The sequence below is a fragment of the Manis pentadactyla genome, chromosome 11 (assembly GCF_030020395.1).
Source record: "Manis pentadactyla isolate mManPen7 chromosome 11, mManPen7.hap1, whole genome shotgun sequence".
NCBI lineage: Eukaryota > Metazoa > Chordata > Mammalia > Pholidota > Manidae > Manis > Manis pentadactyla.
This window is the reverse complement of record NC_080029.1, coordinates 33,366,916-33,387,354: the sequence shown is the minus strand read 5'-3', so window position 1 is coordinate 33,387,354 and position 20,439 is coordinate 33,366,916. Positions and strand designations below refer to the sequence as shown.

The 20,439-nt window shown below is 34.4% G+C and overlaps 1 protein-coding gene across 4 annotated transcripts in view; it reads left to right on the top strand.

The window, feature by feature from the left end:
• The window catches only part of RAD51B (RAD51 paralog B), a 589,871-nt gene that overhangs the window by 125,464 nt on the left and 443,968 nt on the right, over positions 1-20,439 (top strand). The gene's annotated exons all lie outside the window — the stretch shown is intronic.

The window sequence follows — 20,439 nt, the reverse complement described above, 5'->3', positions numbered from 1 at the left end:
TCAGGCCTACTTGAGAAGAAAGTGAAAAGAAAACAGGAAAAATGATTGCTCAGGTATGAGAATGTGGGTGTATACACACACACACACACACACACACACACACACACACACGTACAGTGTAGTAGGCATTTACATCTATATTGTATAAAAAATATAAATATAAAAAAGCACACCATCTTTAACTTCTTTCGAATATAATTTTAAAGTAACTGATTCTAACTTTGCTTCATTTTGCATTTCTGCAGCATTTTGCGATAAAACCAACAAAAGTGAGGTGATCCTAACAGACACAGTAGATGGCGCTTTAAACTTAGTTTTTAAAGAAACCTGTACCACAGGGAAAAAGAAAACTAAAGCACTTTTTTTTTTCATGGACTCTTTTTTCAGCACCAAGACATTTTCATCTTAGAGTACGTGCCCTTAAGAAGTAAGGATTTTTTTTTTGACAGAGCTGGATAATAATTTTAGCAAAAATAAATTTTCCAGTTGTTATGTTTGTGTCAGGTTTGTCATTTGGAAAGTATTAGTTATGTTTTAAGCCACAAATATATAAGGAAGTTATTTTCTTTCAAAACATTGCCTTATTTATGAGTTTTCCCCCCTCTTCATCTCTGTATTTAATATTTCTGTTCCTATGTGGTTTTTTGCCTATTATTATTGATTTTATAAAAATGTGGTCATAAAAATATTTTGAATCACATCAATTTATAATGTAGTCATGTTAAAAAACTCAGCTATATTCATTCTGATAGACCTTAAAATATAGGTCATTAAAGGATAATTATAGTATTTTTGTTACTACTATTCTGTTCTTTATGGACTTGATCTTATTCAATCTTAGTAATAGCTCTATGAAGGTTATTATTCCTTTTTTAGATAAATTATCTGTCTTGGAGATGTTTAGCAACTTGCCAGGCTTACATACTTAGTGATTGAACTAGTAGCTGCATTTCATCATTGCATGAAAATTGTAGTTTTTCAGTACCAACTAACTGCCAGGCATGAAGCACTGGCCATAGTACAGGGACCAAAACCACTCAGAGCCCTGCCGTTATGGACCTTGCAGATTATTAGATAGTTGGTAGAGTCTCTTAATCTCCTCATCTAGTGGATTAGGAGTAGGTCCTGGAGATGCAAAGATGTATTTCAGAGTCACTGTGATTGTTGGATAGACCAGGGAGCCCTTTTTCACCTAAGAGAAAGAAAGGATCTTACATAGCTTGAATGTATTACTATATTAAAATATTTGTTTAGGTGTACTCATTGTAGACAAGGGAAAAGCAAGACCTCCTTTCTCTCCAACTCTTGACAGCTAAATCATAAAATCAACAATAAAAAACAACAAAAGCTAAACTGTCTTTCAGATATGAATCAGAAATAGTAAAGGAAAATATGAGTATATTAGAATGTCAAATTTTCCATTGTTTAAGTGGTACTGAAATATCTAAAGCAAGAAAGTGTCAATCAGTAGTGTGAATCTGAGAGAATAATGTAGTTTGTGCATAGTAAGACCATGGTAACTTCTAGATGGCCTCACTCATGTCATTTGGTGAAACCTTTTGGTGTACAACCAGGTTAGTGATACCCCACATTGCCAAGTACCACTTTCATCTTGGAACATTTAACATTTTTCTTTCAATTGATTTTTCTTCAAAAAATTTCACTCTGTTATTTTGATATATGATCCTGAGCTCCTGTGATACAGAAGGGTAGGTAACTGATAAGGAAAATAGACCAAGATTTTAAAATTGAAATCCATGACTGGGCTTCAGTAAGCCTATGAAACTTGAGAGATTGTGTAAAATTTTATATGTATGTTCTTAAGAGAATTTCTCTGGGAAGAAAGTTCATAGCCTTCACAAGATTATCAAAGAGATCTATGGCTTTTAAAAGGTTAAGAATTGTTGCAGTTAGGATTTTCCCCAAAGGGGTCTGTTAGATTCACTCCATTTCAGGATTATGAAAAGAGAGATATCCTCCTGAATAGGCCCCTTGGGGGAAGGAAGAGCTCCTTTGGCCCCCTTTAGAGGCTGCAGTCTTGAGATTCATAGTAAATTTGGGATTTGAAGGTATTAATGGAGTTTTGGAATTCTCAACCCAGTGGAGTATCCTGATTTGAATTTAGGGATACCTTTTGGGGAATATGAAAATACTTCTTTCCCATTCAACCTTTTAGTCAGATGAATGGTTATTTTTGGAAAATTAAATAGAAAGGAGTAGGAAAGGGAAAACATTGTTAAATCTTCTCAGTGGAAAAAACAACTGAAGAAATTAATTCCTAAATCTTAAATTGCATCACAAGTTAAAAGAGTTCAGACTGAAGTCTTTGGTATAAATCATTTGATAATACAAATTTACTTTGTACTTTTCTTTTTTGACACAGGTTTAAAGAGGGAGGGGATGACTGTTCTTTTCTCTTCCCTATCACTGGTCTTGTCCTACCTTTGCAGATATTCTGCTGAAGAGCAGGTTGTTACAAGTTAAACACACAGTGATGTATTTTATAATTAAGCTGTTACCTATGGTTCTAGATAGAAGAATTAAGAAGTAAAAGTAGATTTCTTAATTTGATGTATTTAAGTCCCTGAATTTGATCTAATATTTTTAAATTAAGCAGTTGTCTTTTAATACTCGCTCTGTCACACCTAACACCCCATGGGGTATTATGAGGATTTGACTAAATAATAAATGCAGTGCTTAGAGCAGTATCCAGAATTGAATAAATTAAATAAATGCTTAATAAGTATTAGCTATTGCTATGATCATCACCATCACCATCATCATTGTAATACCATATGTACTATATATTCCCAGGACTGAATGCACAGCAAGCATGAACCATAAATAGTAAAATCACCCAAAGACATATAGTAATTCCCATAGAGGAATTACAATGGGAGAGTCATATCAGTAATGTGACTCTTAGAATTATTGATTAAAATACAGATCATTTTTAGAATGAAACTGTTTTGTTCGAAGCAAATTGATTTAGCCTCTTGAATAGAGGAGCAGATTGTTGCCAGAGTTAGGAGAGAGTTTTTGTGAGGCATGTTTCTCTTTCATTATGGATGAATGGCAATATGGATAGCTCTTTTGATATGAGAAAAATATAGTAATGTCATCAAATCAATTATAGGCTTCATTTACCTTGTATGCTTAGCTCCCATTTTGGTGTCTGGCCATGGTTGGTGTTTCATTAAATATTTGTGTCTTTGTATGTCTGTGCTTTCTTCTTTGTTTTTCCTTTAGTTACCAAAAAATAGTTGCTGTTCCTATAATCAGAATTACTATGGGAGAGTCATATCAGTAATGTGACTCTTAGAATTACTGATTAAAATACAGATCATTTTTAGAATGAAACTGTTTTGTTTGAAACAAATTACTTGGGAGATAAGACTTGATTCAATTTAAGAACATTCAATCAAGCTTAAGACTTTTTTTGTAGAAAAGCAAATATTTGGTCTTAAAAAACAAAAATACTTTGTCTTCATTTGTTTATATATCAGGTAGTCACTGATATTTAACACTTAAATTACCATGTATACTGGTATATATATATATATGACAGTGGAAAAACCTGCTGCCTAAAAAGCAATGTCTTCAATAAGATATTTAGGAAACACATTCTTTACTTAACTCTCCTATTTTAGAGAACTTCACATAGCCCAGCAAAACATTTACAACTACAGGAAACATATTTTTCAGAAATGAATACTGATTGTAAAGAATATGACCACTATGACAAAATTAGGTAAGTAGTTGTTCCATCAGTTAAGGAAGAGCTCTCTGTCTTTTGAATTGTATTTAGATTAAATACTAAATTGGACATATAGGTTAGTATTCCTGTTGCAATCCAAATATACATAAGCCCAGAGAAATTTGTTACAGTCTACAGGAACATTTGTAGATGTGACCCTTTTGAGAAATGTAGTTGCCTGAGGCTTAGTTGGTACTACAATCACCCAGGGTTGAGTTTGGTTTAGAGGACATTCTGAATGTCTTTGGTCATAGAAATGTTGTCTCCATATTTCCTACAAATAGACAGTGAACTCTGGATATCTTCTGGGACAGAGTAGAAAGAGTATAGATCTCTTGCAATAGGAATTGGGGTCTAGAGATAAATGCTATTCAGCATGCAGCATTCTGGTATTTTTCTTTTGGTGGTAAATTTGCTTACAGTATATGCAGCTGGTAGCCTGTGGTTTGGTGTCCATTGAAGTTACTATCACTTATTTGGACTGGAGTTGGGTGAGGCTGTATAATAACAGTATGTTCTGGTTGTCAAAGGGCTTTTGGCCTTTTTCTTTCTTTTGTGGTAGTGGGGTATTGTCAAGTGAAATTTTTATGAATATTTTCAGAAGATAGAAGTTGAATATTCAATTATTTAATAGCCAAAATAAGGCAACTGTCTTTAGCCTTTAATGTAACATCCATTTTTTCATAAAGCTTATGGTTTTCTTGGTTTAAAAGGCCTGGACAGAGAGGAATAAGAATGATTAAAAGTTTTAAAAGTTGGAACCTGTCCTCCTGCTTGATCATATACATGATCATTAGAGTTACAAAAGAGTTGGCCTCTTTATCAATAGGTGAGAGTTCAAGTTGATCTGAATTTAGAATATTAAATTATATTTTAGCCATTGTAGCATTTTTTAAACTTCTGTAAATTATAATTGACTTTACATTATTCTGTTCTTTTGTGAGGTGAACTCATGTGACTGCAAAGTTGTTTACAGTTAACCCTAAATGTGTCTCATTTTCATAAGGGCACCTTCTATAGCTGAATTGTTATTACCACATTCCCCCCCTTATTAAAATGATGGAACCATTTTCCAGCATATGGAAACATTTCTGTGCCTCATGTTCTTTTGAACAAAAAAAACCCCATGTGATTTACAAATGTTGGTAAAAGCAATAAATATTTCCAAATGCAATTAGAATGGTTAAATGAATGTACAGATATTTTTAAAAAGTTCTTCACTGGGATAAATAAAGACGAGAATAAAAGTATTAGTCACTCTTTCCACGGCTTTAATTCCAGAATTGTTTTAATTTTTGTTGCTACTGTAGTTTCTGTTGATACTATAATACCAGTGCCATCATAAAAGATTCAACAGTCATTTCCTCATGTAACCAAATGTTGCCCAAATCAAAGGCTTCATTTATAAAAAATTCTCCCTGGCTTCATTTATAAAGAAAATGATAACTAGAAGTTATCCAAAATTTTCAAAGTATCATTTTAAAGTATCATTGTTAATAACAAAGTATATACTTGAGTGAGATTTTAAGCAGATAAAATCTATGCATGGAAGAATGAGTGAAGTGTTTCTGCAATATTAGTAAGTGATCAGATAGATATATGGGGAGAAGTAATATTAAACTGTCATACATTCTGACATGTACATGAATAGAGCCAGTGCTCATAAAAATTACTAACATATTACTGCAAGAAGATGTGCATCCTGTGGTCTAAACTTGTTTCTAAGTGACATCTTGAAATTTGGCCCTGTCCACCACCTTTTGAGGAAGAGCAGATGATATCAGCTGCTGTCTTCAAGAGGAAAAAAGTGACATCATAACCTTATATTAATGAGGTGGAGTAAAGATGTCCTTTGAAGAACGGGTAAGAAGGAAAAAGAGGAGGAGGAGGGTGGAATGGGAAAGAAGGAAAGACGCTCGTCAAGAAACAGAAATAGTTGAAGATATTTAGGGTATCTAATATTGTCAGGAGCCCTACATGCAATGATCTTTTTGGCAGAGTGCAACTTCAGAGTTCTCTGAGGATTCTAAAAGCAAAACTTGTTTTTCAACACAGAACTATTTCTGAACCTGATGTTCTTTGCCATCTTAAACTGAATGTAGTTACATTAGCTGTTTTGTGAGACTTCATTAATTCAATACATATTTTAGTCCCATCTACTATAGGATACTATGCTAAGCACTGCAGAAAAAGCAAGGTGCTTAAGATGTTGTTTCTGTCTTCAGAGAGCTTACTGTCTAGTAAGGGAGAGAGCATACATATACAAACGTCTGGAGGACAAAGCAGCATGGATCATCCGAGTGGACTCTTTAGATAAGCCAGATCCCATCCTTTTATCAAGATGAATGCTGTGAAGGGGGGCATATGAACTGGACATTGTAATATATGTAGAGGTGACAGATTAAGATGGGACTGGGGTTAGAGTTAGGCTTTTGGCAAAGAAAAAAGCATGAGCAAAGCTGGAGCATAGCTGGAGATGTGAACATAGGAACAGGGAGTAGCTGAGGTTGGGTGAAGCAGAGATTTTACGGAAGAGAGGTGGGAGAAAAAATGGGAAGTAAAGCTTGAAGCTAGATCATGGACGGTTTTAAAAATGAACTGAAGATTTTGGACTTTATTTTGTAGACGGGAGGGAAGTCCATGAATGCTTTTTAACAGTGACAAGAGCTAAAAGCTGTGATTTAGGATGGTTGACTAGAAGGATACAATGGAGTAGGGAGAAATTAGAGCTAAGAATTGAAATGAAAAGGCCATTGCAGAGGCCCAAGTGAAAAATAATAAGGGCCTGACATAAGGTGTAGCAGTGGAAATGGAAAAGAAAGGAGAAGCATTTGGTAGACAGAAATTAGCAGAACCAAGCCATGATTCTATGTGGAAAGTAAAGGAAAAGAAAGAATTTAAGGAAGACATGTAACTGGGTAACTAGGGCAGCAGTGGTGTCATTAACAGAAAGAGGAATATTAGGAGGAGGAGCTGGCTCTGGGAATTAGGAAGATTATTAAGTGCTTGAGGTGAATGTGTAGGGGCCCACAGAAAGGTAAGGAAGAGAAACGAGAAGATTGACGATGAAGCCTTCAGAAATGTATGCTTTGGGGTTTGAATATGAAAAAATGTTATCAAGAGTGGTCAAAGAAGAAGAAAGGAATCAGGACACTGTGCTGTCTTACACTGTGACCCAGTTTCACTGCACCTGTTGCAGCGTCTGCTGTCCCTGCAGTTTCTACCATTGTCCACCAAAGGCTTCACTGTGAAATGAAGGGCCTTTCTGCAAAAAGAACCCCCTGAATTTTGGGAAAATTTGTTATAGGAACCTGTTAATGCAAATTAATTATATTTTTCTTTCTATTTAAACATCATAGAAGCTGTTATGAAATGTGCCAAGATTATATACTCTTTCTGAGCTCACCTGAGAAGTGACATTCTCTGTGCTAATTCCCCACTTATGAGTCTGTTGCTTGTTTTCCTGTGTCTTATGAGTGAGGGAAATGATAGACATTTTGTAAGTGTAAGTGCTGCCTGGTATGTTTGCGCTCTAGATGAGCATGTGATGTGGAATCCAAGAGGTGAAAGAATTTTTGTAAGAGTTTAGTTGGTAATAGGTGAGGATTAAGAAAAGGTGACTAGGTTTGGTGGTTTTGAGGTAGATAGCCTTTGAGAAGATAGTTTTTTATACAATGATATGGGAGGAATGATATGGATACCCAGGAAGTTAAGGAATAAATACATTATGAAAAATGAACTTATCATGAACTACTCTTTCAAGGTTTAGAAGGTGAGCAGTAGAGAGATGAAATGTTAGCTGTAGGAGTACTACGGTGAAAAGAGACTTTTTTCTTTTAAATCGGAAAATGAACATATTTTTAGGCAGACGTAAAGGATCCTTTGGTGAAGGAGAGAAAGAAGATATTGGGGAGTAGGGGGTTGACTGACAGATTTGGAGGAGTCTGGAAAGAAGGAGATCAAGTGTATGGGCTGAGATACTGACATTGGGAGGGAATATTTTGAGATCATAGGAGAAACAGGACAAAAGATAGGCCCACGTACAGGGGAGCTTTCTGGTAGAGAGCAAAGATGCTGAAGGAGGATATATGACATGACCTCAAATATCTCATTAAAAAATGTAAAGCCATTTGCTAGGATTGAGGAGAAAGGAGAGAGGAGAAAAGATGTGGAGTAGTTGGAGTGAGAAATAGTTAAAATGAAATAAGTTGTTGAGCTTAAGTGAGGATACAATTGAGCATAAACAGTTAATTGTATTTCTTGTCTTTCTCTAGTAAAATTCACATTTGCTTGTTTGGTGTTTGCTTAAAAAAGGACAGAAGAAAATTCCATGAAAGTCTGTATTCAGAAATGGGAAGAATTTTGTTGCCAGCTATCCCACATTGATGCACGTATCTTAGATCCAGAAATATAAATGTGATACTGTTACTGCTTATGGCTGGCTCACAACAAAGCAATATATATTTAGGACTTGAAGATACACCAAATCAAGAAATAGCCTAATATGTAAAAGATGTTTGACTCAACCCAAGAAAACTTTTAATTTTCAGCATTTGTGATGATAAAAATGAAACAGTGTATATAGATATTGTTGATAGTTCAAAAAAGTGAGACATTAAATTCTAAATTGTATTTCATGAATGTGACAGACATCTATAGAATGAAGCAGAACTGAATGCCCTGAGAAGACAGATCCCATCCTTTTGCGTCCAGGTGAATACATCATGAAGGAGGACCGTGTGAACTAGACATTGCAGTACCTCTAGAACTTGGACTGATTAAGATGGGGTTGGGGCAAGAGGCTTTTAGCAAAGAAAATAACATGGTCAGAGAGGGAGCCGAGGTGGAGATGTGGGCCATATTTAGGAATCTTCTTTCCTTAGTTCCTTTTCTGAAAGTAAAGACTTAGGTAGCTGCTTGCGGAGTACACCCAGTCCAGGTAACATAACATCTTTTTGTTTTTTTAATGGCAATTGTTGGTTTTTTAGTTTTACCTGCTACTCTTAAACTGGAAAGAAAAGGAAAGGCACCAGTCTTTAAATTTGAGCAGTTGGTATCTCCATTCAGTTCAACTGACCAATGTTTTAAAATACCGACTATGTATAAGATGATGACGAGCAAGGAAAAATTCCTGCCTTCAAAATACATACTCTTTTAAGAGAAATTTCACTTTGGAAATTTTAATTATTTAAGCAAACTATGCTTTAACTCTCAATGTATGGAAACAATATAAGCAAACTGAGTCATGTGTGGTATTTTATATTCCCACTGTGATTCTAAAGCTACACTGTCCAATATGTTAACCATAGCTACTCTAAAAAAGAATGACCATTAAATAAAAAATTCAGTTGCACTAGTTACATTTCAAGTGCTCACAGCCACACATGACTGTGTGGCTATTGTACTGGACTGCACAGGTAGTGAACATTTCTGCTACTGCAGAAAGCTCTGTTGGGCAGCATTGCTCTAGAGGTATAGAACATATTTTAGTTGTTTTGGTCAGGTGATTGGCTTAGTCATTTCATTAAATGCCTACCATGTGCCAGGTGTTGTGTTAGAGCTGGTGATAAATAGAAGTCCTACTCCCTGTGTACATGGACCTTTCCATCTTGCGGAGGAAAGAGACGAGTTATCAAGTGAATAAAATAGGATGTAGTAAGTGTCACTGTGGGTGGAGAGACCCAGGAGGCTGTGAACATATATAAGGAAAAGTACAGAAGCAAAACTCAAGGTTAACTTCTGTTCCCCCAGTGAACAGAGGTGAGCAGGTGTGGACTTGGTAAAGCTGGAATGACTGAGTGAAATGATGATCCAAATGGTGTAAAGTACTTGGATGTAAAAGGGCCTGCTGGAGGGACTGAAAGGTATTTACTGTGACGAGAGCCCAGGTAATCCACGCTGTCTCTTATCACAGTCTTTCTTTTTATCAAGTATTTAAGCTATTTAAAAAATAGGCTCCCACCTTTTTTGAAAATGGATAGGAAAAGGCCCTCGTCCCTCCCAGTATTTGGGGAGCTTCTTATATCTATTTCATATCTATAGACCCCAGAGTTAGAGGAGGACAAGGAAAGGTGAAAAGAAACTGGAGAAAAGGAACAAAGAGATGAAAATGCCCAGAGGGAGTTTCAGAGAAATAAATCAGATACCATGTGCTGGGGAATGAGTATACCATTTATAATACTCAGATTCCCTGTCTCTAACCAAAAGTTCAGATCAGCTATTTCAAAAGTTCATGTCCCCAAATGGTTAACTTGGCATCATTAAGTATATTATGTGAGTATTTTTGATAAGGGATTTAAAAACTTAATTTCTGTCCTGATTCACTTCATTATAAATCATAATCATTTTCTATGCTATATTTTCATGAGTTTATGCACTTACAATGTCTGCAACCTAGAAGAAATTTAAATGCTATCATTTTGTCTTCATAGGGCAACAAATATTCACTGTAAGATTAAAACCTAAGGTTACATGAGGAGTCAGAGATAGAGTAGGATCAGGAAACAAAAGAACTGTATCTTAACCCTCACCAATTCCAGAGATTATTCTATGTATTATACAAAAAACATTGCACATAATAAATCTCTCACATTTTGTAAATATTTAGCTCTTGTTGATATATTTCTGCCCTACTGGCAGCCCTCATGTCTCTGTTCTACGTTGTGAATGTCTGTTTATACGTCTGTGTCGATGCGATCTGCTCTAGCATGGAGGCTTCTGGAAGGCAGGGATCATATCTGTTTATTTTGCATAATGCTTAGCATAGAGCTCTGTACATGAGGCTGTATTTTTATTTGATGATGATGATTTTCTTTATACATTGATTTTCTTTCCTGTCTTCAGATTGGCTGAATATTCCAATAACTCTTAATCCAATAGAGCATTGAGAGGTGAAATTAACTGTTGAATGCCTAGTCTGACTAGGCAGCAGAATGTCTTATACAGCTATATGAGATCTCGTGCTGCCACAAAGAGGTACTCTCTTGTAAAAAAGATGAAAAATACAGAGAAGCCATCCACATTGGTTTTCTGAAGGAAGAATTTGGTATCTAGTTTTACCACCAAGTGCTTGTCAAATAAACATGGTAGAAAATCAAGACTGATCACAGGCAACTGGAAATTCAGATAAAAGCTACAGTAAAAAATTTTCCTTTTTCCATTTATCCCTATTCTAACTTGGGACAGGCTTCTGCAATTGTGTTGGAGGGTTGAATGGAGCTGGAATCAATTGAATGAAGTCTCAATACTTTTTTGAAGATGTGCCAGCTCTTGTTTTAGTAAAAACGTTTTTTACTAGTGTATTCTCCTTAAAAGTGTCCATCTAATTTAACCTGCATCGCTGAACTATAAAACCAGGATTTATTAAACGCAACTATTAATTTCAGTTTTCTTTGTTAGAATGTTCTGGACACTTAAAAGGAACTTCCTAGATTGGTAAGGTAGCTTCTTAATATTTCCTTGAAAACTCTTTATTCTCCATTACCTTTCTGCTCTTTCTCTAAATTTATCATGAATTTTTCTCTTATGTTTCAGGAGTTATTTGCTACATCATTTATTATAGTCAGTTTTTCACATTACCTTTTTTTATATGAATCTATTATAAGTAACATTTCTTGTATTATTTGAATTCTAGAATCTTCATTTTTATTTTTTATTCTGCAACCCTTTAAGATTTATATGTGTAAAATAGGGAATCAGTTTCCAATGTTATTGATCCTGGAATTTAGATTATGATTTTCAGACTTTCAGAATGTTTTCTGGTTGATTCTCCTGGGTTCCTTTGGTCAATACTTTCTTTTGAAATTTATGTAAGTATTGAAAAATAAAGACAGCCCAGGGATAAATATGCTTATTTATCTCTAAGTGTTATTGGTTGATGAAAGATTAGTTTATAAAACAGTCAAAAGTTATCATGCTGTGTCTTCTTTCTAGGATATATATATATTTTGACAACTAAAATTTTTATCAATTATGTATTTGTCTATTCCTACCAAGAATAAGACTTTTTAATAAATCACTTTATAAATTTTATAGTAATATATGCTACTTACACAGAAATAAATACTATTCACCTATATTGAGCAGATGAAGAATAAAGTTCAGAGATGTTAAATAACTTAGGCAAAGTCACACAGCTTGGTAGGAGCTGAGACTCAAATTCAGGAATGGTTTGACTCAACTTTGCTTGTTCTTTCTATGATATCATTTCATCTCTTCCTTAAAAAATTCAAATCTTTTGTGATTTTCTCTATTAATCACATTTGTTTTCTTAACTTTCAGTGAAGGTTCTTGTTTTTTTCAGCTCAACATTTCAGAAGAGCCTATAGTTTTTCTCTTTCACTTTGTAAAAATAGGTTTCTGTTCCAGGACCCTGTCCCAAGAATTTAGGAATTTGATAGCATCAGAATCAGTATAGGTATATCAATATACCCATGATATATCTAAGAAATAAATTTAAGAGGAATTTGTTTTCAAGAATATTGGTTGGACCATAGACATATTAATCAACAATTTGCCAGACTCTGAAATTTCCTTGTCTAGATGCAGTGTTAATACACAAATTATATGAGATCCATACTTGATTAACATTGAAACAGAAGAACAAAAATCAGTGAGGAAGAAAGTAGGAGAGGTTTTCACTCACATTCCTGTGCATTTCTGTCTCAGACACAGGAAACATCTTGGAAACAGCAAAGTATATTCAAGTGATGTAGTCCTACCAATAACTTGCTAAGGCAAATTATGTTACCTCCCCTGTTCTCAATATTTTTTTCCCTAGAAATACACTTTTTCTTCAAAATACATTTATAACACACATATATGTGTATGTGTCTATCAGTATCAGTGTACAAGTAATATGTATGTATGTTCATTATGAAAATGTCTAGGAAATTTAGATAAGCAAACTGGAAAAATATCACTGAATACAACAGAAAGGTATTAAAAATTTTAGTGTATAAAAGCCTTTTGGGCTTTTATCAAATCATGAAAAATTAAATAAATGTGATATACCACATTAACAAAATGAAGGGTAAAATTTATATGATCATCTCAATAGATGCAGAAAAGGTGGTTTGACAAAATTTAACATCAATTTGTGATAAAAACTCTCAACAAAGTGGTTACAGAGAGAACAAACACACTTCGACATAATAAAGGCCATATATGACAGACCCAGAGCTAATATACTCAATGGTGAAAAATTGAAAGCTTTTCTTTTAAGATCAGGAAGCAAAACACCTTTTATTCAACATGGTACTGGAAGTTCTAAGCACAGCAGTCAGACAAGAAAAATAAATAAAAGGATCAAAACTGGTAAGAAAGAAGTCACTATTTGTAGATGACATGATACTATATATAGAAAACCCTAAATATTCCACCTAACACCTAATACTATAGAGCTAATAACTGAATTCAGTGAACTTGCAAGATACAAATCAATCTACAGAAATCTGTTGCATTTCTATACACTAATAATGAACTAGTAAAAAGAGAAATTAAGAAAACAGTCCCATTTACAATTGTATCAAAAAGAATAAAATACATAGGAATAAATTTAACCAGGGAGGTGTAAGGTCTGTACATTGAAATTTATAAGACACTTGTGGAAGAAAGTGAAGATGGCACAAATAAATGGGAAGATATACTATGCTTGTGGACTGGAAGAATTAATATTATTAAAGTGTCCATACTACCCAAAGCAATCCACAGTTTTGGCAATCCAGTATCAAAATTCCAATGGCATTTTTCACAGAACCAGAACAAGTAATTCTAAAATTTGTTACAAAACCACCACAAAAGACCCCAAATAGCCAAAGCAACCTTGAGAAAGAAGAGCAAAGCTGGAGGTATCATACTCCCTGATTTAAAGTATACTACAAAGCTATAGTAATCAAAACAGTATGGTACTAGCATTAAAATAGACACATGTATCAACAGAACAGAGTAGAAAATCCAGAAATAAAGCCATACTTATATGGCCAGTTAATGTACAACAAAGGAGGCAATAGTGTTCAATGGGGAAAAGACTTGTCTCTTCAATAAATGGTGCTGGGAAAACTGGACAGCTACATGCAAAAGCATGAAATTGGACTACTGTGTTATAAGTAAACTCATAAGTGGATTAAAGACCTGAAGCCTAAAAGAAAAAACAGACAGTGAACTCGAACATTGGGCCTAACAATATTTTTTGGGTCTCTCTCTTCAGACAAGGGCAGTAAAAGCAAAAATAAGTAGGACTACATCAAATTAAAAAGCCTTTGTTTTGTTAGGAAGCTATCAACAAAGCAAAAAGGCAACCTACTGTATAGGATTAGATATTTGCAAATGATATATCCAATAAGGGGTTAATATTAAAAATATATAAAAAACTCATTCTGCTCAACACCAAAAAACAAACAATCCAATTGAATAATAAGCAGAGGGTCTCAATAGACAATTTTCCAAAGAAAACATATAGATGTCTAGCAGACATATGGAAAGATGCTCAACATTACTAATCATCAGGGAAATGGAAATCAAAACCACAATGAGATGTCATCTTACCTGTCAAAATGGCTATTATCAAAAAGACAAGAAATAACAAGTGCTGGCAAGGATGTGGAGAAAAAGAACCTCTGTGCTCTGTTGGTGGGAATGTGAATTGGTGCCACCAGTATGGTAAACAGTATGGAGATTCCTTAAAAAATTCAAAATGGAGAGACCATACAGTGTAGCAGTTTCACTTTTGGGTATTTACTCAAAGAAAATGAAAACACTAATTTAAAAAGATATATAAATGTATATGAATATATACAGTCATTGCAACATTATTTACAGTAGCCAACATATGTAAGTATCCATTGCTGGATGAATGGATAAAGGAGAGGTGGTGTATGTATACATGTATATAATGCTGGAATATTACTCAGCCATAAAAGGAGTAAAAGCTTTCCATTTTCAACAAAATGGATGGGCCTGGAGGGTATTATGCTAAGTGAAATAAGTCAGAGAAAGACAAAGACATGGTTTTACTTATAGGTGGAATCTAAAAAAGTAAAACAAATGAACAAAACAAAACAGATTCATAAACACCAAGAACAAACTGGTGATTGCCTGAAGGGTGGGTCAGGGTGGATAGGTGAAATAAGAGAAGGGGATCAAGAAGTACAAACTTCCAATTATAAAATAAATGTCACAGAGATGTAAACTACAGCTTAGAGAATATAGTCAGTAATATTGTAATAACTTTGTATCGTTTCAGATGGTAACTGCACTTAATCATGGTGAGCATTTAATAATGTATATAAATGTCAAATCACTATGTATCCTGAAAGTAATATAATGTTCTATCCCAACTATACTTCAATAAAAAGAAATAGAAAGGCAATAAAAAAATCTATGTATACACACATACACATAGAATCACACACAATGTATGTATACAAATAATAAATAAAATTTTTAAAATGCATTCAATGTTGATGAAAAATGAGATTGTATAGTTAAGGAAACAAATTAAATACTAGAAAATTTTTAAAATTAAATTCAACCACTGAAGGACTAGAACAACACCATCTAGCAAGTGATACAGAACCAGTAAGGAGTAGAATTGAGACGGCTGAAAATGTAAAGATTTAGAGCAAAAGCTTGAAATAATCACAGTAAACACAGGGGTAAAAGGTAGATTAATGCAAATTGGTTAACAATGATAGATGTGGCACAAAGATGGGTCAAGGAAAGGATTACTGATATCTATGAAGAAGACCCGACAAATGGAACTTAACAGTTTTTAGAGAATTGATACAGAAAACTCCACTGAAATGAAAATCTGAACCTGCAGATCAAAAAGATACACTACAGACTGAAATTGGTAAAGAAGAATCAGCATCAACTCATATCCCAATTGTTACTGAAGAAAAACTTTTTAGTCACTCCTACAAAAGCAAAAGTCATCTACAAGAGAGAAAATTAGTTTGGTCTCAGACTTTTCCGCAACAAAGTGCAATACTGGAGGGACAGAGTCAACAAAGTTCTCATAAAAGAACGTATGAGCCAAGAATTGTGGTCTAGCCAAGTTGTTGCTGGGGAACAAAGGCAACAGTCAAATAGTCCTCAAATGTGAAGGAACCCAGAGGATAGCATCTGTGAGGTCTTCCTAAAAAACCTCCTTGTTAAAGTTTAGCCAATGAAGAGATGAATCAAAATAAAAACTGATAGTGATTATTAAAAGCTAATTATTAATAAATACTATATGAATGAAATAAAAACTGATATGGGTATTAAATATTATATATTAATACTATACTAGTGAAATTAAATTTATATATAAATCTAAGATTTAGGAACCACACGAACCATAGAACCCATGGTAACAAGCAGACTGTTAAGTATTACGCATTATGGCAAAATAAAACACAAATTGGGAGGTAGGTGGCTGAGAAATGGAAATTATTGATCTCCCTATCTTCCATAGCAACAATTCAGCCAGTGCTGTGTAAAATTTAAAGTAGTTTTTAAGGCAATATTAATCTACTCCTTATGGTTTTTTTTTAATCGTTTTTCTTAAACAGGGATTTTTTTTTACAATTAATGTTTTTTGAGTGAAGAAGCATTTATCTAAGGTTTAAAATGTCTCCAGTTTCATTTTAGCTTCTGTTAATTTTGATTATAATTAAAATTGATTTAAAAAACAATTTTTAAAGGTGAGTATACTCTTATCCCAGAAATAATAAATTTATTTCTGTTTACCCATCTGTATATGTGACTAGCTGTCAGGAGTGATATTCAGTAAATGTTAAGACTGAATATTTCTCAGTGGTGAGATTTTGGATCATTTGTGGCATTTTTCATGGTACATTTTGTATTATTTGAATACTGATGGAATAATTTTTTAGTGAAAGTGATGCAATGAGTTTATTACCCTGAAAAATGTGTTTGTACATATACACAGTTTTTTTAAAAGGCAATTTAATATCTCCATTTCTTTTTAAATTTATTATGATGCTTTTTCTCTTGCCATCGTGTTATTTGCTGCATGGTATTTTATGTGTGTGTTATGTTTCTTCTTCCCATCCTGATCTCAGTTTCTTTGTCTGTAATGACAAGAGTTGGATTAGATTAGTAGTTTGCAATCTTTTTCTTTAAAGTGTAGAACCTTTCCAATAAATAAACTCTTGGAATATAGTTTCAGAGCTTTGAGGATTAGGAAATTTCTAAATTTTATTCCATTTTACCAAAAAAACTGGTTGTTTTCTTAGGAATATTTTTTTGAGTGACTACTTTCCATGTATTAAATTAAAAAATCACATAATAGCCTTGGTCTTAAGAATCAGAATTTTAAAGTGTGAGAGAGTGGCCTTTAAAAACCATCCAGTCTATTTCCCTAACTTTTATATATAAGGAAACCAAATTTCAGTTGCCTGACTAACATTTCACAGCCAACTGAATGAAGTGAATGAGACTTGAGCACAGGTCTTCTGACTTCTTATGCTATGCTGTTCTTTCCCATACAGAACATGAATATTTATATTTTTAGAGGATGGACAGAAAAGATACAATTTTTCTTAGCCATAATTTATCACATGAAGACTAACTTGTGAATGTCAGGAAATATACTTAATTTATAGTGTATTTATTTTCTTCCTTATAAAAAGAGATCAGCAGTACAGGTATTATTGAATCTTAGTTAAGTTCCTGGAGTTAGAAATGAAAATGGGTGGGATTCTGGTGACAAAGAAAGCATTTACTTGTCAAAGATTTCAAATTTACTGTGGTTACTGAGATTTAAATAAAACTAAAATTTAATTTGGCAGAGGATTAAAAACAAAGCAGCTCCAAAGTGTGTTCACATCATGGAGAAGATGCCATTTTCTCCTTCAGGTGTCCAAGGGGGAAGGGAACATTGTTTCTTTGTGTTGTTGGAGCTGATTTATTTACTTATGATTTCAACATGTCTACAAGGCAAACTCCAGAAAACATTGCACAACGACATTAGCCAGAAAAAAATGCTGTTTTTTTTTTCTATGTCTGGCCCCCCTTAAGGTTTTTCAAATAAAACAGCAGTGTTTTTGTTTTTTGTTTTTTTTCAAGATTGTTTAAATGGCTTTGATTATGTTTGACCACGGGGTGTGGCAAGTTTTAGGATCTTAAGTGGTAGTACAGGTTCCTGAACTAGAAAGAGAATTAAAGGTGATGTGGCTTGATTATTGGAATGTGTAGAATGTGAAGTCATGAAAGGTATTATGGTCTGCCGCAGGCTGCTCTTAGTAGTAGACCTTCTTGTTAGAAGCCCTATTATTATTGGAAATTTATTTTGGAAACTACTAAAGAAGAAATTTGACAAAAAAGTAAAGCAAAGCAGCTTGTCTCATATTTCCTTTCTACACAGGCACTTTGAAGAGGTATCTTAAATGCTGTCAAGTCTCAATTATCCTGGGATTGGTCAGCGTTATCACCATCCTCACAAACTTGAATTAAATGCAAACGGCATTGCACTAGGTGCAGTATAGAGAAAATCAGCAATCAAGGTCCTTATCCTTTTGGAGTTTACTAAGAGCTGATAATCTGGTTTGTAGTTCAGCAAATCCAAAACTCATTTTCTACACACTCTGTAAACACTCCTTCTCTTCCTGTATATCTTCTTTACTGGCCTCTACATCCTCTCAGTTGGAAACCTCACATTCATCTTGAGTCCTTATGTTCTTAGTCTCCACAACCAATCTATCAACAAGTCTCATTTCTTCTGTCTCCCAAATTGCTTTTGAATATGTCTGTTTCCTCTTTGTTCCTACAACCTCATAGCCACTGCCCTGCTTAGGTCTTTTTCCTCTCTCATTTTAATTCTTAGGAGAGCTGGGCATGTACTTTCCGGCTTTCCATTTTCCAGTCTATCCTCCATACTGCTGTCAAATCTCTTTCTTTAAAGACAGATCTAATCATTTCATTCTCTGACTTGAAAAACTTTTTATGGGTTCCCAGTACTCTCAAGGGATAAAGTCTAAACTCCTTAGCTTGTCATGTAAGCGTTTCACAATCTGGACTCAATTGACTTATTCTCGCCTCATTTTCTGCCACAATTTCCCACCAGCCCCATTCTCTGTTGCCAAACACACATATACGTTTACTTTTGCCCCACCAGCTTCCTTATAGTTCCCTGAACTTGCTATCTCCTCGTGATTTTGATCGTACTGTTCCTTGCTCCATACACACAGAATCCTCTTCCTTTATGATAAGCTGCTTGTTTGGAGGAGTTGAGGAAACCAAGACTTTACAGAGATACAAAATAGGACACAAGAAACAAGCCATGTGCACAGAACCAGGCAATAGGGGCAACCATTAGAGCAGGGTTCAGATTAGTAGGCAGACTACTGCCCCCTGAGGCCAACCAGGAGGAAGGACTTGATTTCAGAAGGTACTGGAACCAGAGCAGTGATGAAACTGGTTTATAACTTTGTTAAATGAATGTCTCCTTCCTATTAATACAGATAGTCAAAGCCAGCTGTTATTTTTATAGCTGGAGAATAGAGAAAAGCCATAGTAGATTCCTGGTATAGTAAATTTAAGAATTAAGAAAAGACTCATTACCCTCATCTACCAACTACTCCTGCCTAATTTCACTTTCCAAGGGAGTAAAGAATGGATAAGAACCCACAGGACGACGAGCCATCACACTGATGCATTGTTGACAAATACACTTACATATGATTTCACTTACATATGGAATGTAAAACAAAACAAAATGAGCAAAAGAGTAGTAGACTCATAGACACTGAGAAGTAACTGGTGTTACCATGGGGGAGGGGTTGGAGTGGGTGGATGGGGCCAATGAGGGGGATAAAGAAGCACAAAAATCTCAATCACAATACAAGTTTGTCATGGGGATGGAAGTGCATCATGGAGAAAATATATATAGTTAGTATATGTTGACATAGTAACTGCACTAGTTGGGGTGAGGATTTAATAATGTGTGTAACTGTTGAATCACTGTGTTGTATACATTAAACTAATACAGTAGTGTATATCAACTATACTTAAAAAAAAAGAGTCATCAGGATAGGGCCAGAGACAGTGAATTTAAGGAATAAACTGAATGAAGGAAAACAGCTCTTTACCTAGAGTTCACAAGGAAGCAGAGTCCTCTCATGCTTGTTCCTAGGCATGCTAATACCAAACCTTTGTATATTCCTGATTGATTTTTGTCCTTTTTGCACACATCTTATTCTTTTTAAAATTTATTTTTTATTATGGAAAAGTAATATAGTAAAATATTCAAACATTTCAGAGTACATACAAAGGCTACTTTGACATTGTCCTCACTACCATCATCTGTAATCCCATTTACCTCATCACCAACAACAGAGAATGACAGTTGTTTTCATTTTGGAGTCTATCATTCAGACCTTTTTCTATGCATTGACTTAGGAAGAGATGTATGGGTAGATAAATGGGTTTATGAGAGACATATAGTATTGGTTTGTGTGTACTTTCCTCACAAAAAGTGTCACACTTACTGCCTCTCATTCAGCAACTTTGCCTTTTAGATTCTACAGTACATCTTGGTGATCTTTTCATGTTCGTACATACAGATGATTTATCACATTTTTTCAGCATCTACCACATAGCATCATCTTTAGGGCTAGCTTGACCTTTTCCTGCTTTCTTGGTAATCGCATATGGACAATATGGAAGATGAAAGAGGAAAA